This window comes from Rhipicephalus microplus, unplaced genomic scaffold (assembly GCF_043290135.1).
Source record: "Rhipicephalus microplus isolate Deutch F79 unplaced genomic scaffold, USDA_Rmic scaffold_17, whole genome shotgun sequence".
Lineage (NCBI taxonomy): Eukaryota > Metazoa > Arthropoda > Arachnida > Ixodida > Ixodidae > Rhipicephalus > Rhipicephalus microplus.
The window spans coordinates 11,347,852-11,363,088 of NW_027464590.1; the positions used below are offsets into that span (position 1 = coordinate 11,347,852).

The 15,237-nt window shown below is 43.1% G+C and overlaps 1 non-coding gene across 1 annotated transcript; it reads right to left on the reverse strand.

Moving 5' to 3' along the window:
* Nucleotides 1-13,882: 13,882 nt before the first annotated feature.
* TRNAT-CGU (transfer RNA threonine (anticodon CGU)) lies at nucleotides 13,883-13,955 on the reverse strand. The gene has a single exon. It is a non-coding gene; the product is annotated as a tRNA-Thr (tRNA).
* Between the last annotated feature and the right edge of the window lie 1,282 nt (nucleotides 13,956-15,237).

The following is a 15,237-nucleotide window of genomic DNA, read 5'->3' on the forward strand; positions in this document are numbered from 1 at the left end:
AACTTCGGAATCTAGCCTTTCTCATAATGAACATGCTGGCAAAAGCAAAATATGTCCTGATTATTGCGCTCAACGAAAGAACACTTACCTTTTTGTGTTGTCAACCAACCTCACGGTGTAAACTCCGATCGTTCCTCTGGGCACGATCATAATTCTTAAATAGAGTCCGTCGTTCTGTAATAAAACACATCTAACACATGAGTGCCTGTACATGAACAATTCACAAATTGGATATGATGCATATCTGACAACAGTGTTCGAGCCCTAAACTTGGGGACAAACTTCTTCCGTAGTACTCCCACATGTAAGAGGGTGGTGTTTCTGCGCGCCTGTCTCTAGGTTCAGTAGTCCGTCAGCATTCTTTGTTGGTTTTAAAGCGCGCCTAGTGCATTTTAATTTGAGTGCACGCTTTTGAAAACCCTAAGGTCCTATCAGAGTTATTGTGTTAAAACAATTTGTTATTTATAACACCAGCGTTTAAGAGTCTGTAGAATATTGCGAAATATTGAAATTTAACACTGAATATAATACAAATCAAATAGTTATCATAGTGAATAAAATACGCTCAATCTTCCTTACAACAAAGTCTCATCTGCCACAAAATTATTTTTTAGTATCTAGAAATTCGTTATTAACGATTGTTTGTAGCGCTTTATCTATTACAAAAGCAATTCTTCACGTACTTGATCATACACTATATTTTTTTTATAACCTCAATAATTATATATATATATATATATATATATATATATATATTAGTGTACTATTTAAAAACTTTCACAAACTTTACCAAAGCAACAATACTGTATTACGTTTAAGTGATAATTGATATATGCGGTGCTGGCATAGTGGTTAGAGCATCCGCCTCGCATGCAAAAGGTCCGCGGCTCAAATCCCGGTGCCGCGCAGTTCACAACCGGATTTAAAAAAATCCGCGTGGTGATGGAATACGCTTGTTGAGGCCTGGGATGCGGCCTCACTGGTTACCACCATCGGCAACGCACTCCCCCACCAGAAAAGGATTAGCCACCTTAGTGCAGTATATGGCCACTACCTCCCACATGCACACGTCAACTAACTCACGGCTCTCAGTCTATAGCGGCTGCAAAGCGATGGACCATGGCGGTGGTCAGATCTGAGCGCAGCAGAGGGTGCTAAGAATCTCTAGATCCGGACAGGCCACTATTGGAACCTGAACTTGGCATCGTTTAACGCTGGAACCTCATCTAGTAAGGGAAGTCTAGCTGTACTATTTGAGGAGCTAGAGGGTGTTAAATAGACTTTAATAGGACTCAGTGAGGTTAAGAGAACAGATGAGGCATATGCGGTGCTACAGAATGGGAACGTCCTTCGCTATCGGGGCTTGGCTGACAGAAGAGGACCGGGATTTGGGTTCCTAATTCACAGAAACATCGCTGGCAACATAGAAGAACACTATAGCATTGATTAAAGGTTTGTAGGTATCGTAACTAAACTGAATACGAGTACAAGATTACGGAGGTACAGGCTTGCGCGCCTACATCAAGCCATGATGATGCTTCAGTTGAAAGCTTCTATGAAGATGTGGAGGCAATGACAAAGGTAAAACACGGTATACTATACTGATGGGAGACTTTAATGCAAAAGTAGGGAAGAAGCAGGCTGGCGACCAGGCAGTAAAAATTATGGCATCGGTACTAGAAACGCCAGAGGAGAGCTACAAGTAGAATTCTCAGAACACAATAACTTACGTATTTCGAATACCTACTACCGAAAACGAGAAAACCGCAAGTGTACACGAAGAAGCCCTAATGGCGGAAATAAGAAAGAAATAGACTTTAAAGCGAGTGCACACCAAGGCATCGTGCAGGAACAGGAAGTGGTTCGGAAGGTACGATGCAGTGACCATAGAACGGTACGGTCTCGAATTCACCTAGATTTGTAAAAGGAATGACAGAAACTGATACGCAAGAAGCCAATCAATGAGCTAGCCATGAGAGGGAAAGTACTGGAATTTAGAGTCTCGCTTCAGAACAGGTACTGGGCTCTTAGTGGAAAAACCAACCTTAGCGTTGTTAGAATGAATGATAATCTCACGAGTATCATTACGGAGTGTGCAGTGGAAGTTGAGGCAGGGTAGTTAGACAGGACACTGCCAAGCTTTTCCACGAAACAAATAATCTCATTAGGAAGCGTCAAATCGTGAAAGTCTTAAGTACAAGAGACAAAATAGAATTGGCAAACCTTTTGAAGTTGAATAATAGGCGTAAGGTATACGATCTAAGAAGATATAACATAGAGAGAATCGAACACGTTCTGAAAAACGGAGGAAACGTTAAAGCAGTGAAGAGGAATATTGGGATAGGCAAAAATCTAATGTATGAACAAAGGGACAATAACATGGAGAGAATTGAACACGCTCTGAAAAACGGAAAAAACGCCGAAGCAGTGAAGAGGAATATTGGGATAGGCAAAAATCGAATGCATGCACAAAGGGACAAACAAGGCAAAATAACTACCAATATGGATAGGATAGTTAAAATAGCGCAGGAGTTTAATAGAGATCTGTACAGTACTCGGGAAAACCACAAATTTAATACCATAAGAACTAGCAGTAACCCAGATGACACCCCATCAGTAATGATAAAAGACGTCAGAAAAGCTTTGGAGAGCATCCAAAGAGGCAAAGCAGCTGGTGAGGATCAGGTAACATCAGACCTGCTGAAAGATGGAGGACAGATTATGTTAGAAAAACTAGCCACCCTGTTTACGAGATGTCTCCTGGCGGGAAGAGTATCAGTGTGTTGGAAGAATGCTAACATCCCTTAATACATAAGAAAGGAGATGACAAGAACTTCAAGAATTACAGGCCGATCAGCTTGTTCTTTGTAGTATACCAGCTATTCAAAAAGGCAATTGCTAACAGAGTATAGAAAACATTAGAATTCAATCAACCAAAGGAACAAGCAGGATTTCGAACACGCTACTCAATAATCAACCACATTCATACTATCAATCATGTAATAGAGAAATGCTCAGAATATAAACAAACACTATACATATCCTTCAGAGATTACTAGAAAGCGTTTGATTCAGAGCAATATTAGCTGTCATGCAGACACTGCGGAATCAGGGCGTCGATGAAGTATATCTAAACATCTTGGATGGAATCTACAGGAGATCAACTGCTACCACAGTGCTTCATAAAGAAAGCAACAGAATAGCAATCAAGAAGTGTGTAAGGCAGGGGGACACAATCTCTCCTATGCTATTTACCGCGCGTTTACAGGAGATTTTCAGATGCCTAAAATGGAAACAGTTAGGGATAAGAGTTAAGAAGAAAATCTCAGTAACCGGCGCTTCGCTGATGACTTTGAATTGCTGAGTAAGTGAGGGGACGAATTGCAATTCCTAATTACGGAGTTAGACAAGGAAAGCAGAAAGGTGGATCTTAAAATTATTCTGCAGAAAACAAAAGTAATGTACAACAGCCTCGGAACAGAGCAGCGCTTCGAGATAGGTAATAGTGCACTTCAAGTTGTAAAGGACTATGTGTACTCAGGACATAATACGTAATAACCGTGGAGCCGAACCACGAGATTGAAGTAACTAGAAGAATAAGATTGGGGTGCAGCACATTTGGCAAGCACCCTCAAATTTTGACTGCTAGATTACAACTATCACTCAAGAGGAAGGTAAATAACAGCTGTATCTTGCTGGTACTTAGCTACGGAGCAAAAAACTGCAGACTTACAAAGAGGGTTCAGCTTAAATGGAGGATGATGCATCGAGCAATGGACAGAGAAATGGTAGGTGTAACTTTAAGAGACAAGAAGAGAGCAGAGTGGATTAGGGAACAAACGGGGGTTAAGGATATCATAGCTGAAATCAAGAAGAGCAAATGGACATGCACCGGGCATGTAACGCGTAGACAAGATGACCGCTGGTCATTAAGGGTAACTAAATGGATTCCCTGAAAAGGCAAGCGAGTTAAGGGGAGACGAGGTTAGGTGGGCAGATGACATGAAGAAGTTTGTGGGTATAAATTGGCAGCAGCAAGCAAAGGACCGGGTTAACTGGCGGAACATGGGAGAGGCATTTGTCCTGCAGTGGACGTAGTAGGGCTGATGAGGATGATGATGACAGTATTGCGGTATTGCAAAGGCGGAGCGTAATACCGGACAGCAGTACCCTAACTGCCACCGCGCTAACTTGTGCCAGCTGTGGAGGACAAAACGATGAACATGTAATCTATGTTTCCCGTAACTGCTGAAGCGCCAGTCGCCATTCACCAATTTTTAGCATTGAGTGATTCCAGCATTGCTCTAAAATGCAGTGTCAAATTTACAGGAATATTTGAGTGCCCATGGTTTATGAGTAGATCCATGCATAGCATATAAAAGCGTCAGTTAAGAACCCACGGCTTATGGAATGCACAAGGGCTATGTGAGAGACTCGAGGCAAACGGCAAGGGCTCTCACTAGTGTCGCCATATTTCTCGCACATGCTCAAGTTACACTCTGTATTCAGCTATGCGCGCAGAAGTTTACGTATACTGGTTTACTTGACGTAGTAAAACGCCAATGTAAGAGTCAGAACAAACACTGACATACGGATGCAGTACTAATGAAAGGAATAGCTAGAATCATTGCTGAGTTCTTATAGGAAACAAACTGCGTCACCTGCTAAAGGGTTAGATTTCAGCCGCATAGTCTAAAATGTGTTCTAAAAACATGACGTTTTTAGTGTCAGGTGTCGACATGCTATAGAAAAGTTCAGCAGATTAGTGCTGTAATAAAGTGGCTACGGCAAAGAACACTTATGTTGAGTTCTACAACGTTAAGTCGCCATTTCAGTTGTAGTAGAGCGAAGGGGGTCGGGGTTTCGAGTCCCCCTTCATCAATGTAGAAAACTAAGATCGCGAAAACAGGATTACCTCAAGGAAGGACCAAAAGAAGCATAGTCCATTTGTTACATATGTGAACTTCCATGCGGTATTTTCCGTATGTGCATTGCCAGGTCAGCCAACTTAGATTCAGGGGTATAGCTGGCAGATAGTGCAACAGGGCCCCACCCGATAATTTTCTGTCGAAACAAATGCACGCATAAAGTGACAACCGACCCCTCTTGGCTACAGGGCTCTCACTTCAAATAAGTACGTGCCCCTCTTCCCCGTAACAAATTTATGGCTACGCCGCTTCTTTGAGTGCATGGCATTAATAGAGAAAGCGCCTCATTGCTCTTTGGCGCAAGTATTGCGATTGCTGTAATTGCACTGTAATTCACTGTAATTGCGTTGTGCGTTCTGGTTGCTAATTTCAAAAGCGATTGAACAACACATGACCATGACCGAGTAGCGCTCCTGGCTCAATCACGGTCGGCGTGGGCAGTTTTCGTGCGGAACTATACTGATGCTGGTCGTGAGTCACCAAACAAGCCTTCGCTGGAAGAAAAAAGTGCCAATCAAGTACACATCGTCTGAGATGTTCCTTGCTGGTAGACATTTACCGCATCAGCGCAGGCAATACACACATCAAGCAGGCATTTGTGGTTGGGTCTTAACGAAAATCAGTTGTAGGTGCCGGGTGCTCTCAACCTGAGTAGTCACTGTTGAATATAACGAACTTGTGCAGGAAACTGAATACAGACATTGCCTAATCAACCGTGCTTTCTCACTTTGAAGAATAAATAATATTTATTGGAAAAAAACGACCATACGCTTAGGAGGGAAACCTTAGTGGTTAGCTCCAGATAGTATGACCACCAGCGATTCCCTGGCACCTACCTAAATCTAGGTACACAGGCCTCAAGCATATACGCTTCCATCATGATTGTGACTGCCATGGTCGGGATTCCATTGCGTTAACTTTGGGTCGGAGGTCAGCCTCAAAAACCACTTGACCACAATTACGGGTTCCATTGGGTGGTACAAGGCCCTGAACCTATATAAGATAAGCGACTTGAATTAACGCGATGATCGGCTGCCCGCTATACGCGTGCTTCCCAGGTTATCCCGGTGTGGAGGCGAGTACACGGTGTGGAATTCATCTATTCTTTGAGATATAAACTGAAGTTGTTCACAACGCTTGTCAAATCCAAATGAAATACACTTTTTTTATTTGGGCTGTACGTAACTCCGTGTATACTACTATTCTGAAATTCAATCAGAATCATACCGCAATGCTACTGATTCTTCACTGAAACCTACTTGAGATTTACTAACACCTAAGCCCCGTCATAAGTACTTCAGCTGAACTTATATCGGCACACATTTAGCCCTTAAATTATTACGCATATCTGTAATTCACCATAATATTAATAGTGAAATGCCCTCAGCGGAACTAACATTTGTCATGCTTCGCATTAGCTGCTAACCAGCAGTGACAAAAACCACTTTTCTGCCTCTGTTGCTGTGTTCGAGGAACCTGCCACCTGCAAAAAAGACATTACGAATATATTGTGGGACCAAATCTCTCTGTGATATCTTCAGGCCCTCAAAGTGGTAGGCCACTCAAAACAAAAAAAAACTAAACATGCTGGGTCTGCGCGGAAGGCGCTGCGCAGTCACAGCGAAAGCAAGAAGGGCGGCCTACAAGAGCCTTTTCAAAACACTCATTGGGTAACTACTGCAAGGACACTTTCTTGATACGCACTAGGGCATTAATAAATTTTTGGGTAGTAGGCCAGCGTTTACTACGCTATTTTTCTTTTTCTTCTGAGAAGCGCGGTATCCGCTAAACCCTTGCAAAAAATTTTGTGCCAATTGTTCATGCAGTGTCTGACGACAATAAGGAACTATGGCTGAAGTGGGTATGCGCCAGAAATGATAAGGAAACAAGAACAAGTTTTTGTACTGTCTTGGAGCATTGAACGGCTCACTCGTTACGCTATTCTCAATCTGCGACGACTAGTTGTTCTTTCGCTGTTTTTAAACGTCTTATAAGTCGTTTTAAAGTGATTGCTTTCCCGACATCAAGCTTGCCTAAGGCAAGTTTTCCAACAAGTCTTAAGGACCAGTGGAGCCAAGTACAATAAAAAAAAATCGGCTTAGATTGGTGATAGAATCCTGGACTGGCTTCGAGCGGACCCGGGTTTGAACTTCACTTTGTCAATGGTGCTATTTATTTTGGTATATTTTGCGTGATGTGGTTACAGACGCCGGTGGCGGCGGTTATAGTGGCGGTGGCAGGCAACTGTGCATGACCCGAGTTGAGATCTCATAACCAATTTCGCTGTTTAGTAAAACAATGTCAAAGCAGCCAGAGTCAAAGATTTCTCTCTGAAATCTAGTTTGTCCTATTTAACTTACCCAGCCTTTTACAATGTAAAATAATAATTATTCATTAGGAGGTAATCATTGCTGATTATTGCAGTGAAAGAGATATTCATGGCAGATGTGATAAGTCAGTAGTAGGCGCTTTTATTCAGTAATCCTATAGAATTTGTGTAAATAATACCTGGTGCTATGCAGTGAATATTGAGAAAGTAATATTGAAAAAAGGCGGAAAAGGGGGCTGATTTAGTTAACTGAACCTGTTTGAGAATTCAGCTTTGTATTGAAGAATATTCATAACTTTTTTATTGCTGTTCTTTGCACAAATGTATAGGTTGTTCATGGTTGTGCGAAATTACAGTTCAATGTATACGCTGAGAAAAACATTTTAATAGTTTTCGTCGCGCCCTTTTGACGAAAGTTTACCTTCCGGAGAAGCGTAAACAAAGACTTCAGAGATTGCAAAAACAGCCACAACCTTTATATTGAGGCCTAAAGTTTACTTTGCCGAAACTGATACTTAGGCGAGTTTGTTCATGTATATTTCAATCAAAAAAGACAGAACATTTAGACAAGAAACACACAGACACAACAACTGATTTACTATTTCAAACGCAGGGCCTTTTTCTAATCACGCAATCAAATAGCAGAAGATAAGATTAGGAAAAAAGGCGATGACAACCACGTGAAGAGCGCTTGTCAAAAAGACAAACAACAGAAAGCAACCGAAACCTCCCACGCTACAAGGTACACCCTCAATATGAAAGGAGAAAAATAAAAAATAAAAAAGTTATATGCACTTGATTTCAAAACCCACCGGGCCAAACACGTTGAAGCCATGCATATAAGGGCAGGCAGCCACACAGGAAAGATAAAAAAGATATAAAACGCTAAAAGCTCAAAAGAACTATAAGAACAGTGTAAAGAGAAAATAAAGCGATTAAAAAGGCATGCGTTGCCGGTAGCTTATTTCTTCGCTTAAGAGGGATGTGCAAGGCCTGCCTAAAAATTTGTCCCCCAGTCTTTGAATTTTGGCTGCTTCCAAAATTTCGCTAACATTTTGTTCGCCATGCCGAACTAGAACAATTTACCCTCGAATTGAGGTAAACAGCCGCAGTCTCGGCAATGCATCGCTAAATGACTGCAGGCGACCGCTGAGAGGTTCAGCAGGTGCTCTCGGAGATGGACATTAAGACACCTGCCCGTTTGTCCAACATATTACATGCCGCGTGAGGGTGGCGTGGAGTATACTACTCCTTGGTAACGTGCGCAAGCTTCTTTGCGGTCCCAGAAACAGCGACCTGTGGCTCAGGAGGCAGCCACATTCTTGTTGTTGTTGTTGTTTTCCACTGCATATGGCCCGTACCCAAAGGAAGGAATAGGCCGATTATAGGGTGAATTTGCCCGGTACTTTCTGCATTGCCTCATTCCTAAAAAAACTTTAGTTAATCAATTGTGATATGAAGTGCCTATTTTAAATTTAAAGAAAGCAAGAAAAAGAACAAGAGTTAGACCTCAATTTAGCAAGTCAATTGTTTAGCTGCATTGATGTGTTCCTGAACGGTGTATAAAACGTCCCTCTGGTTGAAAGCCAGCGTAGAGGCTTCAAATTAAAGAAGAGCAGGTTCTGATATGTGTAAGCCCAGTTTTTGAAGAGGTGGTGTAGCGATTTTCAGGAAAGTTGCGCTTCCTCGTCTTCCGTGTTCTGCACTTAACCTTGCTGGTCGCAATATGGTTCAGGTGCCCTAAAGCTAGTATGCTTTTTCTGAATATATTGAAACGGCGACAATAAAATAAATATTGACAAATTGTTTCCTCTTTATTGCACTAAACGCGCATAGAGGAATTCAGTAAACCTAATCCATGCAAGTAAACATTGAGGGAGGTAACACAGCAACAAAGTTTTGTGATGACAACTTCCATAATCCTTGAATGAGACAGTTCACTGTGCCAGAGAAATAACCAACGGTTGTACTCCGTAGAAGCCGTCAGTGCAGGGTCAGATGAATTTTGCCTAATTTGAATTGTGCGAAATTGCGCCACCGTAATGTGTACTGTAGGAGGGAAAATAGGAATGATGTGTGCCGAAAGCGAGGCCTTCGCAAGAGAATCAGCTATTTCGTTTGATAACAAACCTTTGTGCCCTGTGCCCAGATTGAATGAATACTTCGGTGATGACAGAGAGCCAAAGATTTAAAAAGTTGAAGTATGGGTGAGAAACTGGATGTGGACAGAGAAGAGCCCACTGATAATGAATCGGTTATGATCGCTACAACTGAATTTGAAGTATTCAGCTTTCGCAACCTAACCTAACCTAACCGTCATGTAGCGATTTTCGGGAGCGTTGCGCTTCCTCGTTTTCTGTGGTCTGCACTTAACCATGCTGGTCGCAATATGGTTCCGGTGACCTAAAGATACAGCCCTATTAGCGTCTACACGTGAAACAAATATAGAACGAAGCCTGACGCAGCCTGACGAAGGCAACCAACGAAAATTTCGACGAGCGTCGTACGTGCCCCTTGCGGCCGGTTTTAGAGTTAAAGATTATTTGCACAAAGTTGTAATTATTGACAGCCTCTTGTCTAATAGACTCCATTATATGTAGAAAGAATTTCAAATATTGTTATCAAAGGCTAAACAACACTTATTTTCGAAATCATTGCTATAGGAGCCTGTGGTACTCAAGAATTGCCACAATTCGCAAAGTATGGATAATAGGAGGATAACGTCTGTAGCAGTATAATTGTAATTGTATGCGCCTACTTAAAAACAAAAACCTGAAAATTTATCTCGCAAAAACAAATTGTTTTGAAGGTGGCTTACCACTTATTGTGTGAAAGAATCCAGATATAAAAATTCAGAAGTTGCGCAATAGTAAGGCATATTTAGTGCAGTAAGTTAACATGATTTCTGTGAACGTGTTCCCTAAATTATCGAAAAATATACGATTTGTGTCGCTTCGCAATTAGCGCTCAATACCATGGATAAAAACAAGATGGCTCTGGGTGAACAGGACCGGCACAAATGGTTAGATATATTGAGAAGCCCATGCCTTAGGTATTCTAACAATAAAAACTGGCGCGAAGCTCTGGTTCTTACGTTTGGGCTGCGTAGGAAGAAAAAAGACAAAGATAAAATAACAGCTGGCCCGCAGCAATGTCGCTGTCTTTTTTCTCTCTTTCTTCATTAAAATAGTGCAGTTGACATTACACAAAGGTAAGGTGGAAAGTACCCTATACTTATGCGCCTTCGGCCTTACGGCAACGCCAGTCCAGGAAGACCGCCCTTGCTCTCTAGGGCTTGGAAATCTACAACCGGCCACTGTTGGAAGCACCATGCGACAGCAACGTCATCTAAACCTTCTCGCTGCCCACTTACCTGCCAGCGAGTTGAAGATACCATCACCATGCTTCAGTAATTAATGACACCACCACACCGACAGCTGCGACCACAGCGTATTATGTGGCCGCCATCATTAGTTCCGCAGGTGGCCCCCCGACGATGCCACGAGGAGCATCCGCGAAGCCGCACACTATCCTAAGAGCTTCAGAGCTTGGCAAGTTATAGCTGCGAGACCTCGCCTACTACCGTGAGTACAACGGACTGGTATTCTGCACGGACGTCGCCCCTGGCTCCTCGAACTCTTCGCTCGACCTACCCACAATGATCTTGCGGGCAACATACTCGCTCGCCCAAGAGCTAGACAGTTTAGCTGTGCAATCTACTGGATACTTTCACTCCTCTTTACCTTCTACAGTTGCAATTGAGCTACCAGAGTTACCTGGATTGCATAAAAAATGCCATCGGATGGATCAAAACTGTAAATATTTTTGATTCTACTGGTCAGACCATCGAAAACGACTGGTTGTCTTGACCGCCTTCCCGTTAAAAAACCCCAGGTGGACAAAATTTTCGATGCCCTCCACTACGATGTCTCTCATGATCATAGGGTGGTTTTGTGACGTTAAATCTCGAATATATTGACCGCCATCCTGATGCACCGGAACCCTGAGACAACTATGAAGGTGTGCAACAACAATCAAGTCTGAATGGTGTGCGAGACTTAGTACTGTTTTTGAACCCTTTCTCACACTTTAAGTGACCTTTCTGGCAACCCTTTCTCTACCGCAGATGGGATCTGTGAGGCTTACCACGTCGCCAGTGCACCTTAGCAATCTACCACCGCGCCCTCTTTTGTGGAACAATATATGGTGGGGAACGGTGTAGGAGTGCCATTCACCAACCTGCCCACTCCCATACACAGAGCTTGCGTGGGGTGCCAGCTTGATGCATCATCGCAGTCCTTCATCCAGAGAACACATAACAAGGCCACTCCGAGCCTCTACAGTTGGTGGTGCCACCTTCAAGCTCGGCATCAGCTGGGCACATGGAGCCTTTAGATCCTGCCTTCTCGGAGGAGCTATGCATGAACTCACTCTACCTGTCAACGATTGCGGGTAAGAGCACGACTTACACTCTAGTTCTCTACAAAGGAGGGCTGTTCAGTGTTGACAAGATCAGCCCTACACAGTCGCAGCTATTGAATTGAACGGCGTAGTGAGCGGATGCTTGCGCGGACACTTGTAATTTCCCGGGAGATCCCGTTAGAGGAATGGTCATCGAAGGCAGGCCACATCAGTGCAGGCCAGCTCTTCAGATGACGACACCACTTTCCACCTGGACAGTACAAGTGAATGCGGCACTTCAAGGTTTGCTAGTTTGATTACATCAAGTAGCACATCAGCGCATATTCTGCAAGACCACGGAACGCACTTGTGCCCGCTGCCAAAACCAGAAGCAATCAACGCCCTTGCTTTCAGTGCGCTGCACTTTCCGCTCAGCCCGTGCAATTGAGGATCGTTGACGCTAAGCTAGGCACTTTTTAAAACCTACGGAAACGGGGCACCAATTCACTAACGACTCGGTCTGCCTGCAGCCATAACACATCAAATCAGTCATCCAACGTTTGTTGTAAGTCTCCGATTCCGTCCAGAATGAGAAGGGTGAAGCGACCACGGTGGCTACGAACACCTCGACACAGCTAGTGTCATCCACGAGAGTATACGGAAGATCAAACACTGAAACGGCCACCACGACACTCCCAGTGCCACCCTCTAGGGATACATTCCGCCGCTCCAAGCGTTCGCAGTCGTGGTTGAGTGTAAAGTAAAGAGCGTGGCAACGGAGCTTTTGCTCTTACGCTCGGGCTGCGCTCTACTCGGGGACAACTTTCTGGGACAATGAAGAGAAGGCTACGGATCTAAACTGCGCATAACCCACCGCTTTAAAATACAATGCAACGAATGCGCCCGTGTTTTTTGTGTGAAAGTACAAAAGAGAACAACCTTATTTTTTACTATAAGCTGTCTATAAAAAAACGCTGCACGTGCCGAGAAAATATGATTATGGGTTATCGCTTTCATAGGAATCATTTCGATATTTTGCACATCTGAAAACGTCCCACGTTTTACGTGCACCTCATAGTAAAAATGACGCCTTCTTTTTTTTTGGTGCAGGGTAGCAAACCAGATGTGCGTCTGGTTAACCTCTTGGTTTTCCTTACATCTTTATATATCTCTCTCTCTTCTTTTGGTGAGTGCGCGTCGCCTTCCAGCTGGTCCAATGACTCGCCGAAGGAACTTGTGTAAAAAAATTCTTACGAATGCCTGTGCAAGCAGAGCAACACATTCTATGCAGTTAGATTACATAAAGGCGGCCGTCAATCGAAACGCGTGTCGAACCGGTCTACTTCGCGTAGAACCACATGAGCAGAAGATCCGTCCATGTAACCTTCCCTTCATTGCTCGGCCAAGTTGTCCCAGAGTCTAGAAAGAGCATCGGAAAGCTCAAAAAAGAACAGCTTATCAACGGTACAGTTATTCTAACAATTTTATAGCTTCGTGGTAAAAATTGGTGAATAAGTTTTTACCAGTGACCAAGACTTTTTTTCGCCCATTGGCCATGTTTTCATACACTTCAGATCATGTTCATACAAAAATTCTTCAATGTATAAGTGTTAGCATCAGAGAGGTATTAAAAGCCAATGACTCAAACAGTCTGTCATGAGAGATTATGACGCTATCGTCTCTCCAATATCCGAATTTCATTCTGTGATTTTCAATACCATAAACCTACTATGAGTGCGCCAACAGACGCCAGTCGCTTTGGTTGCGCCTCGTGCCAACGCTCCCGCTTAGCGTAGCATCGCTAGGCTAGCAAAACGCCCAGAGGTCTAAGCGTGTCCTCTCATACAAGAGGAGAGATGTGCGCATCGCGTTCCTTTTTTACCCTGTAAGTTGCTCCAGATGGTGGTGTGGTGGTAAAGAACATTTATTGAAACGATTCATTGCGAAGCATTGCTGATCTCTCTCTCTCTCTACATACACACACACACACACACACACATATATATATATATATATATATATATATATATATATATATATATATATATATATATATATATATATATAAGGGAAAGAAGTGTATACCTAAGGGCTCGTTTTTCCGTGTTTTCACACAATATTAAATGAGATATAACAGACAGTAATGCCAAGGAATGTACAGGGGAAGTTATTAAAACCAATGAAATGTAAATAAGAAGCAAGAAAAGTGCATGAAAACTTTACCAACTGTGAGCAGGAATCGAACCTACGACCTTCGAATTACGCGTTCGATGCTCTAACCACTGAGCTATCACAGCGGCCCTCCCTCCATCCACTTTTTTGGATTGAGGGAGGGCCGCTATATATTTATATATATATATATATATATATATATATATATATATATATATATATATATATATATATATATATATATATATATATATATATATATATATATACCTCCCACATGGATATTCCAAATAACTCACGGCCCCCAGTCCTCAGCAGCTGCGAAGCGACTGACTACGGCGGCGATCAGATCTGCAACGCAGCAGAGAGTGCTAAGACTCTCAGGACTACAGGCCGCCATTGGAACCTGAACTTGGCAACGTTTATCGCTAGAACCTTATCTAGTGAGGGAAGTCTAGCTGTACTACTCGAAGGGCTAGAGGGTGTTAAGTGGGATATAATAGGGCTCAGTGAGGTTAGGAGGACAGATGAGGCCTATACAGTGCTACAGAATGGGCAGCACGTCCTTTGCTATCGGGGCTTGGCAGACAGAAGAGAACTGGGAGGGGGGTTCTTAATACACAGAAACATAGCTGGCAACATAGAGGAATACTATAGCATCAATGAAAGGGTGCTAGGTATCGTAATTAAACTGAATAAACGATACAAGATGAAGGTAGTACAGGCTTACGCGCCTACATCCAGCCATGACGACGCTTCAGTTGAAAGCTATGAAGACGTGGAATCGGCAATGAGTAAGGTAAAAACACTGTATACTATAGTGATGGGCGACTTTAATGCAAAGGTAGGGAAGACGCAGGCTGGAGAACAGGCAGTAGGAGATTACGGCATCGGCACTAGAAACGCCAGAGGAGAGCTACTAGTAGAATTCGCAGAACGCAATAATTTACGGAATTTGAATACCTTCTACCAAAAACTAGAAAACCGCAGGTGGACGTAGAGGAGCCCTAATGGCGAAAATAAGAGCGAAATAGACTTTATAATGACCGCACACCCAGGAATCGTGCAGGATGTGGAAGTGGTTGGCAAGGTACGATGCAGTGACCATAGAATGGTACGGTCTCGAATTCGCCTAGACTTGAAGAAGGGACGACAGAAACTGATACGCAAGAAGCCAATCAATGAGCTAGCAATGAGAGGGAAAGTACAGGAATTCAGAGTGTCGTTGCAGAACATGTACTCGGCTCTTAGTGAGGAAACCAACCTTAGCGTTGATACAATGAATGATAATCTGACGAGTATCATTACGGAGTGTGCAGTGGAAGTTTGAGGCAGGGTAGTTAGACAGGACACTGGCAAGCTTTCCCAGGAAACGAAGAACCTAATTAAGAAGCGTCAAACTATGAA